This window comes from Lontra canadensis, unplaced genomic scaffold (assembly GCF_010015895.1).
Source record: "Lontra canadensis isolate GAN:19392208 unplaced genomic scaffold, GSC_riverotter_1.0 scaffold15, whole genome shotgun sequence".
NCBI classification, from domain to species: Eukaryota; Metazoa; Chordata; class Mammalia; order Carnivora; family Mustelidae; genus Lontra; species Lontra canadensis.
In genome coordinates, this window is record NW_022631009.1 from 7,008,768 (window position 1) to 7,029,724 (window position 20,957).

The window sequence follows — 20,957 nt, forward strand, 5'->3', positions numbered from 1 at the left end:
GATTTGTCTACAGAAGACCTCACTCAAGAATTGGAATACATATTGAAATATTTTAATACTTCATTCACATTACTCTTATATTTGGCCTAAGAAAGGTAAGAGAACACAAAGTTTTGTGGATAGGGACCCTGCAAGAAAGCCAAAAGATTATTGAGTAAAGATCTATTTCTGGAAGACAAAAGAGCTTGAAAAGGAAAGGGAGATTTACGTAGGCATGGGAAGAGAAGAACAGAAAATACTGAGGTAAGAGTAAAATTTCTCCTCACTGATTTCTGTATTTGGGGAAAGAGGAAAATCCATTTTGTAAAAAGCTAAGCATTATCTTACTTTCATTCAAATTTCATTCAAATTTCATTCAAATACAACAAATTTCATTTGTTTTCTCCACTTAAAAGTGACTACATTACTACTCACATATAAATATGTGAACATATATTTGTATGTGAACAGAGAACTGTTCTGATATTTTAGAACAGTAAAACTGCTGAAACTGACTGATATTTTATGCTTCAAAACTGACTGATATTTTATGCTTCATTAAATGCTTAGGGGAGAATCAAATGAGGGCAAGCAAAAAGTTTTAGAGTTCAGATCTGCCATTTGGGAAGAGAGATCTCTGAATCTTGTGCTCAATTTTATAACTTTTTTTTTTTAATGGTATAGGCAAAGAAAGCAAAGGAAGAAATTTAATTGATCTAAGGTTCATAAGAAAAGAGAATGTAACAATACACCTCTACGTTTTTCTAATCTCCGGAGTGATAATCTATCACTTGACCTTCTTTTTAAATATTCTGATCATCACATTGTCATATATGTTCAGGATTTATGACAATTTAGGGAAGAACCATTCCTTCTGTTTTCTATACCGATAAGAAAACTGCAATTTAGGGAGGTTAAGCAGCTTGTCCAAAATCAAACACTTAATAAATGAAAGAACTAAAATTCTAGTCCAGATACTACAGATGTGGATTTTTATATTATGCTATTATGCGTCTGTGCATCCCCCCCCCCCTTTTGTTCCTATGCTTTCTCTATTGGATAGAATTTTATCTGTTACAAGTAACTGAAAAAATACCTTAAAGCTGGCTTAAAAGCTAAAGGAAGCAAATACTGGTGAGGTGGTAAATAACATGAACTCTCATTGATTGTTATGTAAGGGCAAAATGGCATAGCCACTTTGGAAGACACTCTGGCAGTTTTTTACAAAGCTAAGTGTAGGCTTATTATATGATGAAGCATACAATTCAGGCAAATTTTCAGGAATGATGATAAAGGGATGGAAATGGAAACTATGCTACAGTTTTTCTTGAAACGGCCTAATGGGATGTCAAGAATGTAATAAATCTAGGCATTATGAAGATAATTAGAACAGATGTTGATTTGCACAGCATAAAACCAACTGCTAAGCACAGATCACAAATTCTCTAGGACTGGATGAATCTATTTGATGTATAGTATATGTTTACCTGCATATGTCCCCAAATAGAAATATGTCCCCAAATGGATTTTAAAGATCAGTGTCCATTCATGTCACCAAAAATATATCATAAACCAGATGGCAAATATGTATACTAATATTTATGACTGATATATTCCATTATGATATTTATTAAAACAAAATATCACCAAAGAAATTTTGAGCAGAATAAAGATATATCTTTTCTAATAAATTATGTAAATTATTATTGTTGTTGGGTCTTTTCTAATGGAGGCAGTAGGTAAGTTTTGGCTATAATTCCAAAAGAATGAGTCCTGAAACTTCCCAAGTTACCACTCACTCTTTGGATTAGCAATTCTAAATTTAGAATGGTAACAAATATTGTATAGAATTTCTTTGTGGTAAGGCACTGAGGTTCTGAAGCTTGTATTTGGAGTATTATGGCAGACTGGGGGAACACTAATGTTTCATTCCTTTTACTGATCATGAATTGGAAAAGAATGGGAACAGCTGGAGAACAGCCCATCTCCAGCCACCATCTGTTTATTATAACATAGCTGTATGTTGTCATTTTTTCCTCCTTTTTTTATTACTATTATTAACACACTGTAAAAAATACATCTAAATAGCATTAAGTTTGTAACACAAACCAACAAAATGAGTGACTCTGTCTTTAACTTGTTCTGTGGAAATTGTCTTATTCCTCCTTTTACAAATTGTTTGGAGTCTTGCAGTATTCTGCTGTTCAGTTATAGTAAACAGGTGCCCAGGACAGGTAATTGCCAGTCTTACATTTGGTGCTTTATTTTCTTTTGATTCAAAGTTTTTTGTTTATTTATTGTGTACTCCAGTTGGTATCAGATTAATGTATGCAGTAATGTCTTAGAGTAGAATTGATTGCAACTATGAGAGTTTTTGCTTTAGCAGAAGAAATTACAATGTGTCAAATAACAAAATGAATTTTTAAAATCAAAAATACTATTAATTTAATAAATATTTATTAAGCCTGTTATAAGAAAGGCACATTGTAGTCACATCATTTCACATTATATATAATATTTCATGCCTTATTTAAATATTTTGCACAGTTAACATCATCTGATTAATGTATATGAAATATTTACGATATCTTGTGCTTTTAAGATATTTGATCTTTTTTCAAAATGAAAATAGCTTTATAAAATGATGCATGTTTTTAATATAAAAATATGAGTGAAAGCCATTAGTATTCTCTACTAAGCGATAATTGTCAGTGTGATGACCCATATGGACATCTCTGTGTGTGTACATATACATTTTTACATAAAAGGAGTTATATTAAGGTATACTTCTCTGAGGATACTCTTTAAAGTGTGTGTATTTTTGTGTATAAGTGTAGTATATATACATGTATTACCAGGAGTTTGCAGATTCTTATATGGAGGGATATTCTTGAGTTCCCATGCTCTTGGCAAGCCAATAAAAGATTGAGGAGGACCAATAGACAAATGCATCAGCCAAGGTCCAGTCAGAAAAATAGGAAGCATCTTAAGTGTTTCAAACAGAGGGAATTTAATAGAGGCAATTGGTTACATAGTGTTGAAAGGGCTAAGGAAGTAAAGGGAAAGTGAGGTAATCCGGAGGAAAATAATAGCAGAAACCAGGGACTAGCTCTGGGAAACAAGAAAGGAGATGGTGCACTGAAATCCAGGACAGACAGCACACTCTGAGAATGTGGACAAGGGGCACTAAGGCAAAGCCTAGGTTTTCAGAGAAATCACTACAGCTTACAGAGCTGCTGTTAGAAGCAGCAAGACAGGAAAAAATACAACAGGAAAAAATATGGGGGAAGAAAGTGAGGGGGTGAAAGAAAGAACAAATGAATGAACAGACAAATGGAAGGAAGGAAGGAAGGAAAGAAAGAGGAGAAAGGGGAGAGAAAGAACAGAGAAAAAAGAAGAGAAAGAAAGAAGAAAAGAAAGAGAAAGAGAAAGAAGAGAGAAACATGCCTTTTCCATTGCTCTTGCTTGATGAGCTTGCCACAATTTCCTATTAGGACAGGCTGAAAGGTAAGGGAACCTGAGAAATGTAACCTGAGACTCCTAGTCCCAATATTACAAAGTAGAATATAAAAGGGTGGGCGTAGGTCTGAGAACAATACTAAGTGAAAACGCCACTCTACCAGGGGGAAAAACAAACAAAAAAATAAACAAACGAACAGAATATTTGGGAGGAGAATCCTGGAGATGACACTTGTTCCAGACTCCCAGATAATTTAATAGGTAGCGGTAGAAAGTCACTAAAGGAAGATTAAAGGACCTTATTTTGCATTCAGAAATGGGATCTGAATATCTGGGCTGTGTGTGTGTGTGAGAGAGAGAGAGAGAGAGAGAGAGGTGGGGGTCATGGAGGAAGGGAAGGGAGAGAGAGACACAGAAGGGAGCAGGGGAAGATGGAGGGGAAAGAGAGAGAAAGAAACTAGTGCCTGCATCACAATAATGTCCCAAAGCATTTTTTTTTTTTTTTACTGAAAGCATTTGAAAGCATTTTTTAAAAATGTTTGAATTTTTTTATAGTTATTTTTCTAAGTAAAAATAATCACATTCCTTTTCTATATCCTATCCTTTCTTTCAAAGAAAAGTAATGTAATGTGTTGGATTACTTATTTACTTAACAGCAATCAGTTTTTCTTATACAAAACCAAAGGGATAAGAGTTAATTCTTTAAGATATCCGCCTAGTTATGTGGACTTCACAAATACTTGCAGGGGACCTTTGATTCCACATGTAGTGCCTCAAGACACAAAAGACCCAAGAGATGCTGTCAGCACTGAAAGAGCTTGTCTATTTGAGGGTGTGGGACTTGGATATAAAGTGTGATGAATAACCACAAACAGGAGCAAAATGTTAAGTTTAACTATTTTTTCTTCTGTTTGTTTTCTTTCTTCCTTTCATACTTATAGTCTCTTAAAATCAACCATCATAATTAAGGCAGTATAATTACTACTTTGCTTGTTTGGGTACATAAATTAAAATTTACATCAAACCACATGAGAACATGATGCCTGGTATCCTTTCCTTTTACTTGTATATTCTTTCTTATATTTGTAAGGAGATAGTCTGTTTCATTGTTGAAGATGGGAAGAAATGGGAAGGGAGAAATTGAAGTAGAGAACACAGTAGTCTGAGAAGAAGCCAAACTAGGGTCACATCCAGAACAGAAGAACTGGGAGGAATGCTACTTGAAGCCTTGGTCCCATGGTTCTGGAAGTTGGTGTTCCTATCCACAGAGACGGTGGAGCACTGGAGTCATTGTGAGAGCCTTGGCCAAGTCTAAAGTGGGAGAGGGAAAAAAAAATGGCAGACAACAGCTATATGCCACTTGTAATACACCCTCCTACAGGATCTTCAAAATTTATGACCTTGAACTTCTTTCAGTGTCTTAGAGATTTGGAGAAGAGATTTAGAAAAACACTCGTATCATTGTTTTTTCTCCCTAGAATTCATTCATAAATACTTGAGGTTGATCCGGAGGAAAAATATTTTTTAAAAGTATTTTTGAATCTTATTGCAGGAAGTCTCAATTCTGCAATCCCAATGATCAGTCAATTATGCCTATGCTATGTTTGGGTAGTTGTGAGCTTGCTTCTTTAAATATTGATAGCAACTACTATCCTAAGATCCAAAACAGCTGAAGAGATCAAAAAGCTTGCACTGATAACTCTTTCTAGACATAGTTCATTAGTGTAAACATACAGTTATTACTGCATTGGTAGGATATGGAGTGGGTCTAGGAGGTCCCTGCCCACAGTAACAGGGTTCTGTCAAGGTCTTTGTTATTCATTTTAAAAACTTACTGTGCAGAATTTATTTCCCATAGGAATTGAAGATGATCCAGGGTACTACAGGAGGATAACAGAGGCCACACAGTATCTTCAGTTTCTGGGCCATTCCTTACTCATTTTATTTTGAAAAATTGTATAAAGGGTGCTGACAAAGAAATAGTAAGAAATTGTGAATTGTATCAATTGCAGCGATATCAAATGAATTATAATTTTACTGACATTTTAAAGTATTCAAGTCTTTACTCTTATTGCAAGAAGCTTTTAAATATTATATTTTAAATATTTAATTTTCTCTTGCATACTTGTTTAGTAACTCAGTGGAAAGCCTCAGATCATTGAGTGGCTCCCTCTCTCTAGAATTGATTCAGTTGTTGCTTAACAGACACGGATTGACCCTGATAAATTCTTATTGACCAGTAAGTCCTCAATCTCAAAAAGAAGGCCTGACACAAAGACACATTGTTGTGCATTAGTGAATGAATCAACTCATTCTTTATTTAATATTTCATCTCTGATAAAATCTTCCTTTTGAAGTCTTTTCTAAGGGCTCATGGTGATAAAATTTCTTCATCTTTTGAAATGTCATATTTCTGCTACTAGAAGGTATGTTTCTTGAGGGAAGAGTCTTTTAGGGTACCTTATAGGTAGGACTTACTCTAATGCATTTGATCTGGCAACACTCAAATTGTGTTTGCCCCTGTATTATATGGTATGCTTCCTTTGATTCTTGTTTGTTTCATGTCTTTCTGCTTGACTTCTTTCTGAGAGCGACAGTGGCAGGTACTTTGTGTCTAAATTTAAGGGTACAAGAATATAGGATTTAGACAGGCAAGGGAACTATTGTTTTCACTTTAGAGCCAAACTTTTTTTTTTTAATTTTTTATTTATTTTTAAATAATTTTTTATTATGTTACATTAGTCACCATGCAGCACATCACTAGTTTTTGATGTAGCATTCCATGATTCATTGTGTATAACACAGTGCTCCATGGAATACGTGTCCTCCTCAATTCCTGTCACTGGACTCACCCATTCTCCCCACCCCCAAACCCTTAGTTTGATTCCCGGAATCCATAGTCTCTCATGGTTCATATCTCTCTTTCTGATTTCCCCCTTTTATTTCCCCCTTCCATCTCCTAATGTACTCCATACTATTCCTTATGTTCCACAAATAAGGGAAACCATATGATAATTGTCTTTCTCTGCTTATTTCACTTAGCATAATCCCCTCCATTTCCATCCATGTTGATGCAGATATTGGGTATTCATTCTTTCTGATGGATGAATAATATTCCATTGTGTATATGGACCACATCTTCTTCATCCATTTTTCTGTTGAAGGGCATCTTGGCTCCTTCCGGAGTTTGGCTATTGTGGGCATTGCTGCTATGAACATTGGGGTCCATATGGCCCTTCTTTTCACTTATCTTTGGGGTAAATACCCAGTAGTGCAATTGCAGGGTCATAGGGTAGCTCTATTTTTAACTTTTTGAGGAACCTCCACACTGTTTTCCAAAGTGGCTGCACCAGCTTGCATTCCCACCAACAGTATAAGATGGTTCCCCTTTCTCCACATCCTCTCCAACATTTGTTGTTTCTTGTCTTGTCAATTTTTGTCCTTCTAACTGGTGTAAGGTGGTATCTCAATGTGGTTTTGATTTGAATTTCCCTGATGGCTAATGATGATGAACATTTTTCCATGTGTCTGTTAGCCATTCATATGTCTTCTTTGGAGAAGTGTCTGTTCATGTCTTCTGCCCATTTTTTGACTTGATTATTTGTTTTTTGGATATGTTGAGTTTGAGAAGTTCTTTATAGATCTTGGCTACCAGTCCTTTATCTGTAGTGTCATTTCCAAATATCTTCCCCCATTTTGTGGGTTGTCTCTTTGTTTTGTTGACTGTTTCCTGTGCTGTGCAGAAGCTTTTTATCTTGGTGAAGTCACGCAAGTTCATTTTTGCTTTTGTTTCCCTTGCCTTTGGAGACATGTTTTCAAAGAAGTTGCTTTGGCCGATGTTGAAAATGTTACTGCCTATGTTCTCTAGAATTTTGATGGATTCCTATCTCACATTGAGGTCTTTCATCCATTTACAGTTTATCTTTGAATATAGTGTAAGAGAATGGTCGAGTTTCATTCTTATGTATATAGCTGTCTAATTTCCCAGCACCATTTATTGAAGAGATTTTTTCCTTTGGATATTTTTTCCTACTTTGTCAAAGATTAGTTGACCATAGAGTTTAGAGTCCATATCTGGGCTCTCTATTCTGTTCCACTAATCTACATGTCTGTTTTTGGGCCAGTATCATGTCTTGGTGTCTTGGTGATCATAGCTTTGTAATATAGCTTGAAGTCAGGCAACATGATGCCCCAGCTTTGTTTTTAAAATGCTTATGAAGGAAACTGAAGAAGACACAAAAAGATGGAAAAACATTCCAAGCTCATGGATCAGAAGAATAAACATTGTTAAAATGATTATGCTGTCCAGAGCAATCTATATTTTCAACACCATCCCAATGAAAATACCAATGGCATTTTTCAAAGTACTGAAACAAAGAATCCTAAAATTTGTAAGGAACCAGAAAGACCCCGAATCACCAAGGAAATGTTTAAAAGAAAAGCCAAACTCCCTTTAAATGTCTGAAATTGTTGCATGTAATGTGTTAAATCTTCCCATTGAAGCTCCATCAAAGCATGATTGCAATCCTATAGCTTTCATTATATTTAAAGATACTATCTAGACTGATGAAGTGTTAGACCTGAAATTATAAAAATTGACCACGAATTGCCTTTTTAATCATGTCTCATTTATTAATACATATGTTTGGGTACATAACAGGTGTTTGGAAGAAATAACGCACAGTTCTCATAGTGAAAGGTAGAAGGGTATGATCTCTAGGTAGAGATCTCTAGGTAGAGATCATACCCTTCATCTGTCTACTATAAAATTTAAACTATGGGATCATTATATAATACTAACATTTTAGGAGAAAAAAATAACCTAGATAAGTGCTCCTATTGAGAGATTTTTGTATAACCTATTTGTCTAGTAACTGTGCTTTGCTTACATTTTTCTATTTAGTCTATCCAACAGACCTTAATAGGTGACATACTAATTTGACTAAATTTTTACAAATTTGAAACTTATCCAAGTAACACAAATGGTGAATTGTGGACAATGGACCTGAACCCAAGTTTGTCAAAATCCAAAGTCCAGGCTAACACATAACACGTTTTAGTTCTTAGGTTCTCCATTGGGATCTCCATTTAACATTTGTCAACTACTGCCCTTCCTTTAATGCTTTATTTGCTCGACTTCCATGATTCTATTCTCTCTTGGTTATTTCTCTGACCATTTGTTCTCTGGTATCTTCAAATTTTTCTTCTTCTTTTTGCTCATAAAAAGTTTTTGCTCACCAATAATTCATTTTTTTCCTGTATTTCCATTCTTGGACTATTTTTTTTTTCATTCTACAAATTTTCTGGATAGTCTCATTTGTTCACATGACTTTAATTATAATCAATTTGTCTGTCCATGCCCCCAGAGGCAGTAGCCACTCCAAATTTAGCTAAACCCCTTCTCTTGATGCTTGGCCTAGCTTCTCATACTCTATTCTGTAGTGTAAAGTGTGCCTCACTGTTCCCCTAGTCACTGAATTACAAATGATGGTATCATATTTCTCCCTCACAACACTGGCACATGCCCCAGACATGATTAATCAGTGAGGCCTCCATATTTTACATCATTTTTGGTGCTCTATCCTAGCTACTTCATTCAAACTATTACTACCCTAGGTGAGTTTATCTTTCCCTAGTCAGTGTCTGAGTTGCAAAATTTCATCTTAACTATTCCTTCAGACCTGTCATCAATGCTGCTGGAGGTAATTTAAAATAAAATTTTGTCTATGACACTTTACAGCTTTAAACTCTTCAATAGTTTCTCATTACTACTATAGGATGAACTCATACATAACGTCTTCTATAATTTTAATTTTTTTCCATTTTATTTTATTTCTTTTCAGTGTTCCAGCATTCATTGTTTATGTACCACACCCAGTGCTCCATGCAATATGTGCCCTCCATAATACCCACGGCCAGGCTTACCCAACCCCCCACCCCTCCCCTCCAAAACCCTCATTTTGTTTCTTAGAGTCCACATTCTCTCATGGTTTGTCTCCCCCTCCAGTTTCCCCCAACTCACTTCTCTGCTCTATCTCCCAGTGTACTCTGTGTTACTCCTTATGCTCCACAAGTAAGTGAAACCGTATGATACTTGACTCTCTCTGCTTGACTTATTTCACTCAGCATAATCTCTTCCAGTCCCGTCCATGTTGATACAAAAGTTGGGTATTCATCCTTTCTGATGGAGGCATAATACTTCATTGTATATATGGACCATATCTTCTTTATCCATTCATACATTGAAGGGCATCTTGGTTCTTTTCACAGTTGGCAACTGTGGCCATTGCTGCTACGATGCTATAGATAACCCTTCTTTTCACTACATCAGTATCTTTGGGGTAAATACCCAATAGTGCAATTGAGGGTCAATTGGTTAATTTCTTAAGGAATCTCCACACTGTTTTCCAAAGTGGCTGTACCAGCTTGCATTCCCACCAACAGTATAAGAGGGTTCTCCTTTCTCCACATCCTCTCCAACACTTGTTGTTTACTGCCTTGTTAATTTTGGCCATTCTAACTGGTGTAAGGTGGTATCTCAATGTGATTTTGATTTGAATTTCCCTGATGGGTAGTGATGATGAACATTTTTTCATGTGTCTGTTAGACATTTGTATATCTTCTTTGGAGAAGTGTGTGTTCATGTCTCCTGTCCATTTTTTGACGTGATTATCTGTTTTTTTGTGTGTTGAGTTTGAGGGGTTCTTTATAGATCTTGGATATAAGCCCTTTTTAGTGTCATTTGTGAATATCTTCCCCTATTCTGTGGGTTGCCTCTTTGTTTTGTTGACTGTTTCCTTTGCTGTGCAGAAGGAAAGATGATCTTGATGAAGTCGCAAAAAGTTCGTTTTCACTTTGCTTTCCTTTGCCTTTGGAGACATGTCTTGAAAGAAGTTGCTGTGGCTGATGTTGAAGAGATTACTGCCTATGTTCTCCTCTAGGATTTTGATAGATTCCTGCCTCATGTTGAGGTCTTTTATCCATTTTGAGTTTATCTTTGATAGACTCAAAGAGAATGGTTGAGTTTCATTCTTCTACACATAGCTGTCCAATTTTCCCAGCACCATTTATTGAAGAAACAGTCTTTTTTCCACTGTATATTTTTACTGCTTTGTCAAAGATTATTTGACCATAGAGCTGAGGTTCCATATCTGGGCTCTCTATTCTATTTGACTGGTCTATGTGTCTGTTTTTGTTGCAGTACCATGCTGTCTTGGTGATCAAGCTTGGTAGTAAATCAGGCAACGTGATGCCCCCAGCTTTGTTTTTCTTTTTAAACATTTCCTTTAGTGTAATTAAATGTAATTCAGGGTCTCTTCTGGTTCCATACAAGTTTTAGGATTGTTTGTTCCAGCTCCTTGAAAAATGCTGGTGGAATTTTGATCAGAATGTCATTGAAAGTATAGATTGCTCTAGGCAGTATAGACATTTTAACAATGTTTGTTCTTCTGATCCATGAGCATGGAATGGTCTTCCATCTTTTTGTGTCTTCTTCGATTTTTTTCAGGAGTGTTCTGTAGTTCCTTGACTATAGATGCTTTACCTCTTTAGTTAGGTTTATTCCCAGGTATCTTACGGTTCTTGGTATTACAGTAAATGGAATCAATTCTCTCATTTCCCTTTCCATATCTTCATTGTTGGTGTATCAGAAAACAACTGATTTCTGTATATTGATTTTGTATCCTGCCACATGACTGAATTGCTGTATGAGTTCTAGTAGTTTGGGGGTGGTGTCTTTTGGGTTTCCCATATAAAGTGTTATGTTATCTGCAAAGAGAGAGTTTGACTCCTTCATTGCCAATTCGAATACCTTTAATTCTTTTTGTTTTCTGATTGCTGTTTCTAGGACTTCTAGTACTATATTGAAAAAGAGTGGCTTGTCGTGTTCCTGATCTAAAGGAAAGGCTGTCAGCTTTTCCCCATTGAGGATGATATTTGCTGTGGGTTTTTCATAGGTAGATTTTATGAAGTTGATGAATGTTCCCTCTATCCCTATTATGTTGAAGGGTTTTAATCGGGAATGGATGCTGTATCTTGTCAAATGCTTTTTCTGCATCAATTGAGAGGACAATGTGGTTCTCTCTTCTCTTATTGATTTGTCCTATCACATTGATTGATTTGCAAATGTTGAACCACCCTTGCATCCCATGGATAAATCTCACCTGGTCATGGTGGATAATCTTTTCAATGTACTGTTGGATTCTATTAGCTAGGATCTTGTTGAGAATCTTACCATCCATATTCATCAGGGTAATTGGTCTGAAATTCTCCTTTTTGGTGGGGTCTTTGCCTGATTTGGGGATCAGGGTAATACTTGCTTCATAAAAAGAGTCTGGAAGTTTTCCTTCTGTTTCTATTTTTTGAAACAGCTTCAGAAGAATAGTATTATTTCTTCTTTGAATGTTTGGTAGAATTCCCCAGGGAATCTGTCAGGTCCTGGGGTTTTGGGGGAGGTTTTTGATCACTGCTTCAATCTCATTACTAGATATTGGTCTATTCAGGTTGTCAATTTCTTCCTGATTCAGTTTTGGAAGTTTATACATTTCCAGGAATGCATCCATTTTTGTCTAGGTTGCTTAACTTATTGGCATATAACCGTTGATAATAATTTCTGATGATTGTTTCTATTTCCTTGGTGTTAGTCATGATCTTTCCCTTTTCATTCATAATTTTACTAATTTGGGTCCTCTCTCTTTTCCTTTGGGTTAGTTTAGCCAATGGTTTATCGATCTTATTGATTCTTTCAAAAAACCAGCTTCTAGTTTCGTTGATGTATTCTACTATATCTCTAGTGTCTATCTCATTGATCTTTGTTCTAATCTTGATTATTTCCCTCCTTGTGTGGGGTTGGCTTAATTTGTTGTTGATTCTCCAGTTCTTTAAGGTGTAAAGAGAGCTGGTGTATTCTGGATTTTTCAGTTTTTTTGAGGGAGGTTTGGATAGGATGTATTTCCCCCTTAGGACAGCCTTTGCCATATCCCATAGGTTTTGGACTGAAGTGTCTTCACTCTCATTGGTTTCCATGAATTGTTTAAGTTCTTCTTTGATTTCCTGGTTGATCCAAACATTCTTAAGCAAGGTGGTCTTTAGCTTCCAAGTGTTTGAATTCCTTCCAAGCTTTTTCTTATGGTTGAGTTCCAGTTTCAAAGCATTGTGGTCTGAGAATATGCAGGGAATAATCTCAATCTTTTGGTATCAGTTGAGCCACGATTTGTGACTCAGTATGTGGTCTATTCTGGAGAAAGTTCCATGTGCACTCAAGAAGAATGAGTATTCTGTTGTTTTAGGGTAAAATGTTCTGTATATATGTATGAGGTCCATCTGGCCCAATATGTCATTCAATGCTCTTGTTTCTTTATTGATTTTCTGCTTGGATGATCTGTCTGTTACTGAGAGTGGTTGTTAAGATCCCCTACTATTAATGTTAGTCATATCAATATGACTCTTTATCTTGATTAACAGTTTTCTTATATAGTTGGCTGCTTCTGAATTGGGTGCATAAATATTTACAATTGTTAGATCTTCTTAGTTGTTAGACCCTTTAAGAATGATATAGTGTCCTTCCTTATCTCTGACTACAGTTTTTAGTTTAAAATCTAATTTATCTGATATGAGACTTCCTACCCCAGCTTTCTTTTGTGGCCCATTGGCATGAAAGATGCTTCTCCATTACTTTTCTTTCAGTCTAGATGTATCCTTAAGTTCAAAATGGATCTCTTGTAGACAACATATGGATGGGTCCTGTTGTTTTATCCAATTTGCAACCCTGTGCTGTTTTATGGGAGTGTTTAGGCTGTTCACATTGAGAGTGATTATTGAAAGATACATTTTTATTGACATATTGCCTGTGAAGTCCTTGTTTCTATAGATTGTCTCTGTAAATTTCTGTTCTGTGACACTCTTGGGTTCTTTCTTCTTTTATAGAACCCCCCCTCCCTTAATATTTCTTGTAGTGCTGGCTTGGTGGTCACATACTCTTTTAAACCTTGCCAATCTTGGAAGATGTTTATCTTTCCATCCATTTTGAATGTTAGCCTTGCTGGATAAAGTATTCTTGGCTGCATGTTCTTCTCATTTAGTGCCCTGAATATGTCTTGCCAGCCCTTTCTGGCTTGCAGGTTTCTGTGGACAGATCTGACATTATTCTGATGGACCTTCCTCTGTGCCTAAGGAATCTCTTCCCCCCAGCTGCTCTCAAGAGCTCCTGTGTAAAATTATGATTCATCAGTTTAACAATCTGGTGTCTCAAGGTCTTTCTAGATTCTATGATTTTGGGGGGTGATCTTTCTGCCTCTAGGACATGAACACTGGTTCCATTCCCCAGATTGGGAAAATTTTCATGGAAAATTTGTTCAACTATATCTTCTAGTCTTCTTTCTTTCTCCTCCCACTCAGGGATCCCAATAAGTCTGACATTGGAACATTTCATGGCATCATTTATTTCCCTAATTCTGTTTTCATGGCTTCTAAGCTGTGTGTTCCCAGGCCTCCTCCGGATCCTTTTTCTCTATCATTTTGTCCGCTAGATCACTAATTCTGTCTTCTGCCTCGGTTACACTAGCTGTTAGAGAATTTATATTAGATTGGATCTTATTGATAGCATTTTAAACTTCTTCCTGGGCAGCTTTCACTTCTGCCCTAATAGATTCCATGTTATCATTAATGTTTTTCTCCAACCTAGCCATTGCCTGGATAATTGTTACCCTGAATTCCCTTTCTGACATACTGTTTATGTCCATATCCAATAGCTCTGATGAAGAGGTCACAGTCTCTGAATTATTCCTCTGTTGGGCATTCCTCCTCCTAGTCATTTTGATGAGAAGTGGTTGAGGGGATGTGTAGCTGAATATATCAACTGTGATCCAGGCAAGGTGCACCCTAGAAGGCTTCTGAGCACCTGCCATGCTTTTTGCCATGTGCATTAAATTCCAGCAACTCTAAACTATTTGTATCAACCCAAAGAATATCATACTGTTTCTCAACTCTACTTCATGATTGAGTTTACACTGCTCTTTTTAAACTGGAATATCTATAAACTATCATGTGGAGCTTCATTCACTTCTATGAATCCTTTAAAATTCACCTCAGAAGTCACTTGTCCTATGGAGTGTTTCTGGACACTACAACACAGGCTTGAGTTTATTTATACAGAGAAGTATTTATTTATTCATATGCCTGGATCCCATAAAACACCGTGAACTCTTTGAAGACAGAGACTATGTCTTTCTCATCCTGTATTCATAGGGCCTAAAACAGGACTGGCACACAGTAGGTTTTTAGGAGATGGTTGGCAATTCTTCAATCTCTTCAAGTTTTTTTTCACATTTTTCATCACTTCATGTCCACTTAGAGGAAAAAATAACTTTGGATAATAAGTAAAATATGACAAAGTTAATAGAGTCATTCTGTTTCACTTCATAATACAGATATTGAATTCTTTTTTAAAATTAACATGTAATGTGTTATTTGTTTCAGGGGTACAGGTCTGATTCATCCGTCTTACATGGATCTTATTCACAGTGCTCACCATAGCACATACCCTCCCCAGGGTCCATCACTTTCTTCTGCTACCTGGTATGTTTCCAATCTTCCTCTGATACTGACTGGAATTTGGGGAAATCAACATAAGTTTCTCCTAGAAAAGAGAAACTTAAAAAATATAACAGAATGACATCTTCAAAACAACCAAATGTTGCAACAAGTATCATATTTTGAAAACTATTATTACTTAATAATATTAGGCCTCTATTTACAACAATACTAGGTCTTTTGTTAGTTTTCTTTATGCCATGTACTGGTATAAGCAGTTTGCACATAATTTCTTATTTGATTCTCATTATTCAAGAAGCAGCTTTTAAAATATTGTTCCAAATTTGCATATAAGGAAACTGAGTTAGGTCAACTTGCTGAGGAACACACATCTATTAGCAGGCAGGGTAAAATTCCCAACAGAAGTCCTTATTCAGAGCCCGAGATTGGGACTGCTATGTGATTCTACCAGGAGTTTCCTTCATTATGAAACTGTACTCGCAATGATTAAATAAAAACCATGAAGAAACACGCTACACTATGATGTTTTCATTTAATCCTTTCCTTTAGTTTTAATCTTAAAAAGGATAGTATTGGCTTTACCAAATCATGAGTTCTATTTGTCAATAATATACTCATAATCTTAGATCTAGGCCCACAGAGATAAAAATGAATGGGAAAGTGTTTTGAGAGACAATGGAAACTCTTGTGGCAAAGATGATTCATCCCAAGGGGAGCACAGGAAGGGAGTCCATAAAATATAAAGAACATTTCCATCTGTGCCAAGTTCAGCTCAGCAGGACAATAAGCAAGTAGGCTGGCCAGAGAGAGCCTCCTCTGTTACAAACCACAAAAGTTCTGGTTCAAATCTCTGTACTTAGAATGTAAAGGAAGCATAAACAAGAAGTTCAGCTACCAGATGGGGACCCTTCTAATTAGTTAAGTCTGCTCTAATTTTTGGCCACCAGTTGGCAGATGCAACAGATGCCAAGGGAGTAAACAGAATATGTTGGCAGTTTTGAATTTTAAACCAGTATATCACAAATAGATTAAGTTTAGAAATATTTTCCCCTTTGGTTAAACTCTGTAACTTAATTTTGTCCAATGCCAGAAAGTTAGAGACGTATTTTGAAGCATTTCTTTTTAGACATTATACGTTTTGCCTTTAAATCGATAGTAGTGAAGGACATGTATTCAGGCATATTATCTCAGAATTTGTGGAGTGAAAGAGTAATGTATGAGTAATATTTTATTATAAAAATGGATAAATATGGTATATTGTGTTTAGAAAACTTTATAAAATGTGATAGCTGTTTTTGGGAAAACACATCTTGAGATAAACAGGGACATTGAGAAATTGAAGAGATTTGTAAACTATAATCAGTCTCTAGTCCTATACCTTGTTGTGTTATAAGCAGTTGTCTATTGGCAACAAAATCTCATAACTATATAACTGATAGGATGAAGAACAGTGTCACCTCAACTTTTGGGGGATGATTTCTTTCCTTTGAAACAATACCTCTTTGATAAAGTTCTAATTTTTCCATTCCCAGGAATGATTAGGAAGTTTTCTTAGTTTTATATTCAGTGCTATTAGCAGGGTGGGGAAGATGATTTTTTTAAGGTATATTTTATTTACTATCAAAAACCATCCTTGGGGTGCCTAGGTGGCTTAGTGGGTTAAAGCCTCTGCCTTCGGCTCAGGTTGTGATTCCAGGGTCCTGGGATTGAGCCCCGCATCGGGCTCTCTGCTCAGCGGGGAACCTGCTTCCCCTCCTTCTCTCTCTGCCTGCCTCTCTGCCTGCTTGTGATCCCTGTCAAATAAATAAATAAAAATCTTAAAAAAAATAATAAAAGTTAAAAATTACTTTATAAAAAAATCCTTAATTTTATCCATATATATTTAATTAACCTTTGCAAGTGCTTAGCTTATTCTAGGTACTGTGACTGACCTGGGTTCACTTGGGTAAACATGACACAGTCCCTAATGATTGCTCACATAGATAAGAAACATAACTGCTACAATATATTATGACAAGTATTGAATTGGATATAGGCCAAGTGTGTCATGGACATTCACAGAAAGGAACATAGAGAAGAGTAAGTAATTTGGTCTGATTTGGTGGAGTATTATGAAAATACTTCTAAAGGCAGTGACATTTAATCAGAATTATTATCATTATTATTATTTTTATTGAAAGCAGGAACTACCAGTTAAGTTAGTGGAAAGAAGGATTACAGTCAGAGTTAGAGATGTTATTTTTGGCAAAATGTAAATCGTTTGATGGGATATAATATAATCAATCGGATTTTAACCAGAGAGGAGTTTGTGTTGGTGGAGAATAAGCCAGGTAACTGTGGGGTGGAAAGAAGGTGATTGAGAAGATATTTTGTATTTTTTTTAATTTAGGACAGTTAAGAATGTCATGCTGCAATTAATCAAGATAGGAAATGCAGGAGAACAAGCTGGTTTTAGGGAATTGAAGAGTTTCATTTTATAAATATCAACTTAATATTTTTAATATTGTGTTGATAATGCTAAGAGCACTATGATGATAATGTAATATTTATTGACCATTAACTTGATATTGTGGCAAGTGTCTTGCACATAAAAACACATTTAGTCCCTATTACAGCCAAATAAGATATATACAATTGTGAGGACTCACAGATACTTTAGATACACAGATATCAAGTGGTAGAATTATGATTCATGCCCATGTAAGTTAAGTCCATATACTTAAATAGCTCACACAATTTGGACCTAGCTTCCATAAGATTCTGGTTCAAATGTCTAAAAAGCTGGTGGCTATATGTTTCTGAACCTTACGAATGAGGTCTGACTTACAGATTTTGTGGTCATCTGCCTCTAGGTTATAATTAAAACTATAAATGTAAGGTTTGGTTTGGTTTTGTTTTGCACCTATCCAGGGCAGTGGTTTATAACATGGGAAGATCTTGGATGGATTTCAGCAGTCACCATGAAATTATAGCCAAATGCTGTTGCATATGCATTTTCCTGAGAGAAGGGGTCTATAGACTTAAAGCGTCCTAAAGAGAACACATGATTCCACCACTTCAACAACATTTTAAGAACCTTTTGTATGGAGTGAGAAAAGATCAATATTATTAATAATACCTGGAATTCTTGGTCCTGAAGAAAACCTCTAGGGTTGCCATTGTTCTATTGCATTGTCAAAGAAAGTGGTAAAAAGGGAAACCCATTAGTATAAAGACTACTTGAAGAACTAAATCTGATATGTAGAATTCTAGAATATCCTGAGGTATTTTAGTGTTAACTTTCATCTTGGTTTGCAAGAGTGATGTGGCTTCACTAGGGAGGTAACTCTCTCCTTCTTGGTCTTGGTCTGTTTCTTTCTTAAACTGGTACTTTGATTCAGATAACCTGGTAATCTGTCAGCTCTGGGCCTTGGTGTAGGTCAGGCTTTGGTCTTAGAACAGATAATTTTATGTATTTATTTCCTAGCTGTTATACAATTACCTCTGGGAAATGGCCTTGTGTTTTGTAGCACAAAGTGAATGATCATGGGGGCAGACAGGCAGAGAGTTGAATAAAGAAATAAGCTGGGTAGTCTCTTAAAACTAAGAGAGGGGTGGGGGCCTGGGTGGCTCAGTGGGTTAAGCCTCTGCCTTCGGCTCAGGTCATGATCCCAGGGTCCTGGGATTGAGCCCCACATCGGGCTCTCTGCTGAGCAGAGAAGCTCTCTGCTTCCCCTCTAACTCTGCCTGCTTCTCTGCCTACTTGTGATTTCTCTATCTGTCAAATAAATAAATAAATCTTAAAAAACAAAAACCAAAAAACAAAAAACTACTGAGAGGGGTTAACAACTTAACTTTGTTGCTCCATTTTATTCCTTGAATGAATTTGGGTTATTTGGCAGAATTTGGTACAGAAATATTCCCTCTCCTTCCTTATTTGTCATGTCCTCACAGAAATTTGTAATTTGGTGATGGATTATATTCTTTTACAGTCTTTTTCTCTGGTGTATAAGGCATTTTAGGTATCAAGTTTAACAACTTGAGGAATGTCCCATATAAAGCACTATATAATATATCTAATTATCTTTATTAAGAAAGCAAAAGCAAAAACAAGAGCAAAGAGTAATTTGTTTCAATGGCTTGAAAATGCCCTACAGATAGACTCTGTATGTTGGATTGAGTGAATTAGGGTAAGAATCAGCAGTGCTTGAGCACAGAAGAAAGAAATGCCAAATTTCATCCCTGGTGAATGCATAGGTTAAAATACTGATGTAACCTTTATTAGACCATGGCTTTTGTCATAAAAATGTCACTTCCTTGGAAGTATTAATGACAAAGTTACCATCTTTTTTCTGGTCAGAATTGAGCACTGCATTGACTAATGTTGGATGGAGTGGCACAAAGTGTAGAAACTTGTAGAAGGAAAATTCTGAAGTCACTCTACCCTGTTCAAACACACTACCTCTTGCGTACCAAGCCCATATGACCAAGCAGTGTAACTCCTCATAGACATGTCTACGAGGGTCATACTTCACAAAAGGAGCATCAGATATTACAAGGCTTGCGTGTCTTCAAGATGTTTTGCTCTCCTTTATTCTTCTTTGAGTTTACAAAGTCTACATAATTCTTGCCTGCAAAGAAGATAAAGTTACCCTGACTTCTCTTAAATCATGGTTTCAGCATCTATCACAAAAGATCTTAGAAACTGAAGTGTTTCTTTCTTGGCTGAATATTTAAAAGACAGTTATTGACTGTTTTAGCTTGGAGGTAAATCTATAAATTATTAGGCCTTGGTAAAAACTTATACAGTAGAGATATAGAACATTGTTTTGGGTTGATTGTTTTCCAAGAAGAACTATTTTATCTTGAATTAAATATTATTGGAGCTTTTTTGATAACTCTATTTATATAATTTACAAATAATAGCTTGAGCAGCATTAACATTTTTTTTAAACTTTTATGTTGTTTTTAATTTTTAGAAAACAGCTGGGTTATCAATATACAACTATGGCTACATTTGCATATATCACACACCAGAGAGAATTATTTTTCGGGCAATAAACTATTTTTTTTTCAAATATCTGTGACCTCCAAATAAAAGATATATTCTTATCTTTAGCTGTTTATTCTAACAGACCTCTTTGCTCTTTAGCTCTGTCTCTTTGAAACTTTCTCCTTTTTTTCTACCTTTACTATTTTTCAATCTGTTCTGTTTTCCAGCATTACATATATTCTCATTTTTGTGCATTTTTTAAAAAATGAGGTATGATTGACATACAACATATTAGTTTCAGGTACATACCATAATTGATATTTTTATATATTGTGAAATGATCATCACAGTAAGTCTAGTTAGCATCTGACATACATAGTAATGGAATTTTTTTCTTGTGATGAGTACATATATTCTTTCATGGACAGGGTACACATAAATAAAAGTGGCAATTTTCTTATTGTTATATCTCCTGAATTTGGTTTGATTTACTTCTCTTCCTTTATACAACTTTTTTAAAAAATATTCAACCATTCTTGTAACTCTGGCATTTCACGGACAACATTTAGGCAGTATTATTGAATTCATGTGTTTGGCTTAACCAGCAGTTGGATTCCCAGCTCCACAACTTACAAGCTGTGTGACTTTGGGTGAGTTACTTAAACTTTTAGTGCCTTAGTTTTCTCAGCAGCTAAATGGGAAAAATAAAAACTGCTTTCGTGTAAAGGCTGTTGTGAAATTCAGTTGAGTTAATACATGTATAACTCTTAGAAATGTTCCTAGCATAGCTTAATAGTCAATATTTGTCGAATATGTATTATTTCTTTTTGCTATAGTTCATGATCAACTGAAGTTCACCAAAGCCATTTGGTGAACAATAAAGTTTTAGAAACTTAGCTAAATCTTAGTTTTCTTTAATCACATATATATGGCAATCTTCTTGTGATACTACTTTCAAAAATAACTACACATAGCATATCCTTTTGGGTTCATACAT